Source organism: Canis lupus, chromosome 5 (genome assembly GCF_048164855.1).
Source record: "Canis lupus baileyi chromosome 5, mCanLup2.hap1, whole genome shotgun sequence".
NCBI classification, from domain to species: Eukaryota; Metazoa; Chordata; class Mammalia; order Carnivora; family Canidae; genus Canis; species Canis lupus.
This window is the reverse complement of record NC_132842.1, coordinates 30,164,111-30,170,374: the sequence shown is the minus strand read 5'-3', so window position 1 is coordinate 30,170,374 and position 6,264 is coordinate 30,164,111. Positions and strand designations below refer to the sequence as shown.

The 6,264-nt window shown below is 39.9% G+C and overlaps 1 pseudogene; it reads right to left on the bottom strand.

Annotated features, from left to right (window-relative positions):
- Window positions 1-1,866: 1,866 nt before the first annotated feature.
- Window positions 1,867-4,775, bottom strand: LOC140633413 (kinesin-like protein KIF23 pseudogene; annotated as a pseudogene).
- Between the last annotated feature and the right edge of the window lie 1,489 nt (window positions 4,776-6,264).

The window sequence follows — 6,264 nt, the reverse complement described above, 5'->3', positions numbered from 1 at the left end:
CAGTGTTTCAAATTTCCAAAGACTTCATGTCATGTTTGTTTATTTGTTTTGCAGTTTTTTTGAATCAGGATTCAGATAAGGCACATGCACTGTGATGAGTTGATGTCTTTTGAGTCTTCTTAAATCTATAGTTTTACCTCTTCCCCCCTTTTCCTTGAACTTTATTTGTTGGAAAACTTTTGTCTTATGGAATTGCTTAGCTTGGATCTTGCTGATTCCATTCCCTAGGTGTACTTTGACATATTACTCTGTGTTCTTTCTGTATTTCCTATAAATTAATACTTGGATATAGAAGTTTGGCTAGACTTAGGTTTGATTTATTTTTTATTTTTTGGCAAGGATAACAGTGTTCTGTTCTTTTATGAGACAAAATTGGGGTTATCTTTCTTTTGGAGATGTTAGAAGCTGATGCTTAACACCTACATCTATTAATTCTTTAGGTGTTACTATTTATCCATTCAAATGTTAATGGGCATTTGGAATGCCTCCAGATTTTTGCTATTAAAAACAATGTTGTTATACATATTCTCCTGCTATCTTCTGGTTAATAATTTTAACAGTAATTTCTCCATAAAAGAAATGGCTGAGTTTAGGGTATATTTAGCTTCACTAGTCAGTGCCAAACTGTTTTCCAAAGCAATTGTCCTAATTTATGTCTCTACCAGCAGTGGGTGAGCATTCTTGCCGCTTTACTTCCTTGTCTAACTTAAGTTTTGTTCATCTGGCAGATGTGTGATGGTATTTCATTGTAATTTTCATTTTCGCAGTAATAGAGAGGGCTAAAAGGAAGTTTAGTATAAAGACTTTACGTGACCAAGGACATTTTTCACCATTCAATCTGAGCTGCCTCAGGATTTATGGAAAAAAGAACTAAATCCAGATGTTTGCTATTCCTTGTAACCTCATTATACAAGACTTAATACCGGAGTTCCTCTCCCACCCCCCAGTTGGAGTATTCCTTTCTGTTTCATTTCACATATACTTTCTAGAATTTCTCATTGGAATTCCATTGCAGCTATTCCTAAAAGGATTTCCAAACACTACAGTTTGATAATAGTAAGATAATATCCTCCACTTGGGTTAAAGTGAGTCAACCTACAGAATATCTTTCACTTTATAGCCTGGAGGAGATATTGTAGCAGGAATGTCAACATAATAATGGAAAGCTATTTTTCATGGAGAGGGAAAAACAGCTAGGATTAAGGTAGCAGACCAAGAGGAAGTTTCTTTGTTCATCCATTTACTCCCAATGGCAAAATTACAAGGCTTGTAATGTGGCAAGGTGAGTTCATTAGGCTTTTGGGGAAATGTGTTAAAAGGTTGGTTAATGCCATGATAAGCACAAAATTTAAGAAGCGTTTTTAACTCTAGAACTGCCTTCCATCTGAGGTCTGGTAGCATGCTCATTAACTTTGTAGGCAAATGTTGTGGGGACAGAGCAGAGGCCTAGCCCTTTAACACTTTGAGTACTCGTCAATAAATGTCTTCATTTACTGATTGGTTGATTTTGAGATGATTTGCAATTTGTTCTTATTAAGGGACGCTTACAGGATTGTTTAAAGTGTTGCCACTTTGGCAGGATATGCACTTTTTTTTTTTTTTTTTTTTTTTTTTATTTCTTAGTGTTTATTTTAATTCTTTTGGTATATCTAAAAGGTCAGAAAGTGTATATATACATACAGAATTCAAAACAACTTCCTAAAATGGTTTTAGTATTGGCGAGTCACTGTGACATTCTTATTTTGAAAGTTCGAATTGTCAAATATGTCTAAAGTGCATTCTTGCAAGCTAATCTATAGCAGCATTTGTTTTGTTTATAAAACCCTAAGTATTCAGACAAGAGCTGGAAAAGTCACAATAAAAAAGTGTGGTCTATATATATATTTCTTTAATCACCCAAGACAAAACAAAACACTTGTGCGAATTAGTTATTAAGTACACAAGAAATATACAAAACAATAGCATTATAAAAGTTCATATAGCAAGGCATAGAATATAAAAAGTGTGCTGAATCCTAGGTATCTTTGGAACCATTGATCTGCACCAGTGTATAATATATCTGAGGTCTGTGATATTCAACAAAGCTGCAGTTCTGCAAGATGATTCAGAAGACTCCTGGGATGGCTTTGGAGAAATCACCAACACAAATGAAAAGATGGTCGGGTCATGGTTTCTTGCGCTTGGGTTGTGCATGATGCTGGTAGCCAGGTCCCAGCTGAGATCCTGCTCTCATTTCCACAGCCACCGAACACCTTGTTTCTACATCAGTCCATTCAGATTCTGTACCATCTGGTGGGGCAGGTGCTGCTGTGGGAGATCTTCGTTTTCGGCCAGTTGGCGATTCTTGTTTTAAAGTCTCAATATCCGTAAACTGAACAGATTGTCCACCACCTCTTGTCTTGAAAACATCACCCTTGATTAGTTTAGTTTCAATCTCCCCATCGGAGGCTAGTTCTTGGTGGGTCAGCATGTACTTCTCACACTTAGCTAGTGCCTTTTCATTTGCAACAGATACTGTGATGGCATGAGGGACATGTGGCTGCATGACTGTTTCAGTTTGCACGTTAGAGGCAGGCTTATGATCTACCCATCTGTCTCCTGCAGAGCGAGATCGTCTGTGGCGGAGACGAATTGGTGGTGCGTTAGGTACTGGTGACGGAGAGACAGCTCTTTGAGTGACTTTTTCCCGGTCCCGCTCCCGAGAGGGTCTCTCCGGCTTTTCGGCTTTGGGTTCAGTAACAATGGCCTTCAGTTGTTTCAGTTTCTCATCTTTGACCCAGAGTTTATTTTGCATCTCCAGCTGCTTGGCTGCCACCCGGCGCTCACATTCTTTCTCCCACTTCATGGTCGTTTCCGTCACCATGCCCTGCAGCCTGGCTTCCAGTCTGCGTTTGTCAGAAAACTGCCGCTGAAGTTTCTGGTTCTGAGTCTCGAGTTCCTGTTGCAGAGTGCGCTTATCTTCTTCATAGATCGTAGTTGTCTTTTCTAAAATCTCAATCTTATACTCTAAAGTTTTGTTTTTCTTCTCCAGTCGTTCTATTTCCAATTTCTGTCCTGTGATCACCTTTTCTTTTTCATTTAGTTTTCCTTGAATGTAGTTTTCTTTATTTAAAACAGTACTGTCGAATTCTTGTAACAACGCTTTAAACGTAATAGATTGTTTGTGAAACTCCTCAATCATCATCTGCCGTAAATAGTGTCGTTTCTCTAATGCTTCGATCAGCCTGGGAAGAGTCTGCTCGTCGTTGATGTCCAGAAGTTCACAGGAAGGCAGAGGTGGAAAACTCTGTAAAACCACCTCTGTAACCAGTGGTTCATCTCCAACTGGACCTCCTCGAGCCTGGTTTCTGTATCTTCTTCCAGGTGTTAAACCACATATTGCCTTGTCTACTGGTCTCGCTACTTCAACTTCTTGGGTCACTTCTGCGAATCTCATGACTTGCAAGCTTTCTTCATAATCTTCAGCCTTTGGGTTCACACACACGATCATACGTACTTTACCTTCCCCATCGAAGTAGTTCTTGAACAGATGGGTTAACTTTGAATCTCGGTACGGAACCATTTTGTTAGTTCCGTACATTTGGTTCTCTCTCAGGACTTCCATACATGTTCTTAGCGTCATTAATGACTGATTGATGTTTCCAGCTTCACGTAATCTGTTCCCTTCTGCTTTTGTTCGGTTAGTTCTTTCACTTCCAGCAAGATCTACCAGGGACAACTGGCTTATAGTGATTTGTTCCTTTTCCTGTAAGACATTGTCTCCATCTGCATCCAGGGGAGCCTGAACTAATTTAATGTTGAACACGCTATGGGAACGGCTGGACTCACGATTCAAATGTGTGTTAGCAATACGTCTCTTTTTCTGGCCTCTCCAGAAAACTTCAAAAGCCTCCTCAGTGGATTTCACTTCTACTTCTGTACATCCTGCAACGTACATGTTATGGTTCTTGTCTTCACGAAGCAATTTAGATTGTGGTGGTTTAGGCTTTATGGGATCAAATGGCACCTCTTCCAATAGATCATATATGTAATTATTATATATTTCAATATAAGAGACAAATACACCATAGACACTGTCTTCATCAACCTCTTCTGCTTTGCAAAATTCTTGTACATTTATCATATCTGCAAACTCTGGGTCTATTTGTCGTTTGCTAGAGGGGGTCTTTGGATTGGGCATGGCTTCTCTTTTCTGCCGTTCTAACAAGGCATCAACTTCACACTGTATATCCATGCTATTCCTGTCATTAGACTTAAAAACATATCGTTTAGCTTGAAATGACCCTATACTGTTAAAGATCATGTCCAAACAGCGAGGAAGCAGACCTCCTTCCCCTGGAGAACCAGTCATGGTATGAGTTTTTCCACTTCCTGTCACACCATAGGTAAAAAGGAGACCATTTTTGCCATGAATGAGGTCATCTACCAAGGGATTAGCCACAACATCAAAAAGCTCCTTCTGGGTGGTATGAATCCCAAATACTTGTTTAAATGAATACTGAGTCTCCTTATAATCTCCATTTCGGTTGAGCCTGTAACCCTCAGGAGTATGAAGCTGAACGGTTGTATTATTGATCACTTCTATGCAGCACTCTTGATCAGGAAGGCTCAGTGGGCGCACCCTACAGTACACCCCCACTGGGTCTTTAAGACTTGTTTGGGATCCTTTCTTCACTAGAAGTTTCCTGGGCGTCTTAGTCCTCGCTGGCTTCATGGCGGCGGGCGCCGGGCTCTGCGGGGCGGCGGGGGCGGCGGCGGCGGGGGCGGCGGGGGCGGCGGACCGCGGGAAGCGGGACCCGGCGGCCAGGATATGCACTTTTAAAGTGAAATAAATCCTTAAGTAAATGAACAAAGCTCCTAAATTGGAATCTAAAGTGCCAGAGATTGCAGCTGGTTTTCTGTATGGGACTCTTCATCATCCTGGCTGAATGAGGCTGATGAGAAAATACCTTTTCCTTCCATGCTACTGCCTTCTTGGGAGGAAATCTAGGGCAGAAAGTGGAGCTTTATTTCTAGGTCAACAGCTGCGAAGGTTGACCCCCAATAGCATTACAATCCAGGGCTTTAGGTAGCAGTGGTGTTTGGAAACACATGGGTGCATTTTTAAAAAAAAATTCATTTATTTATTCATGAGAGACACACACACACACAGAGGTAGAGACACAGGCAGAGGGAGAAGCAGGCTCCATGCAGGGTACCTGACATGGGACTTGATCCCAGGTCTCCAGGACCACGACCTGGGTCGAAGGCAGCGCTAAACCGCTGAGCCACCCTGGCTACTCCACATTTTTGGTTTTTTGAAATGGCCCCCAAGGTAGCAGTGGTGGGCATTATTGGCATTTAGGTATTGGGGACCAAGTGGGCAAAGCATCTTACAATGAGTTGAGCATCTCAAAACAGCAAATAATGGTCCTTCTCCTAATTCTAGTTATTACTTTTGAGAAACACTGCAGACTTCTTAGAGGAAGTAACCACTTTGACCTTCAAGTTTTATAGAAAATCTAAAGGTTTTTTAGGCAATAAGTAATTTTTATTTTAGCCTCTAGCTTATAATGGGAGAAGAGTCTAGTGTTAAAATCTCAACTAATTCTCTAATAGTGGTGTAATCCTGGCCTAGTTACTTAGCCTTTCTGTATTTCAAATTCTCCATCAGTTAGGTGAGCATAATCTTAGTACCTACTTTATGTAGTCATGAAGATTAAATTAACTAGTGCATTTAAATTTCCCTACCATGAAAAAAAAAAAAAAAAAAAAGTTCCCTACCATGTAGTAAGTACTCAAAAAAAAAAAAAAAAAAAAGTTAGCCATGATTATTCTCCTTATTCCTCTTGGGAAAACTTGTCATTGTTTAGTAGTTATAGCAGAAACGTGACTCTGATTTGGGAAATTTCCAAAAGTCTAACATTATTTTCTCTACTGTGAGACAAATTCCTATGATGCCAAATCACTTCAGAAAGACAGAAGATGTGGGGCATCATGATCAGATATAAATGACTTCTTTTTTTAAAATAATAAATTTATTTTTTATTGGTGTTCAATTTACCAACATACAGAATAACACCCAGTGCTCATCCCGTCAAGTGCCCCCCTCAGTGCCCGTCACCCATTCACCCCCACTATAAATGACTTCTTGACTTTTTTCTAGGGATTAGCCAATTCCCAATTCTAGGGATTAGCCAATTCCCAATTCTAGGGATTAGCCAAAATTCCATTTTGTAAATATAAGTAATATATGTAATTCCATTTTGTATTTATTTTGTAAAT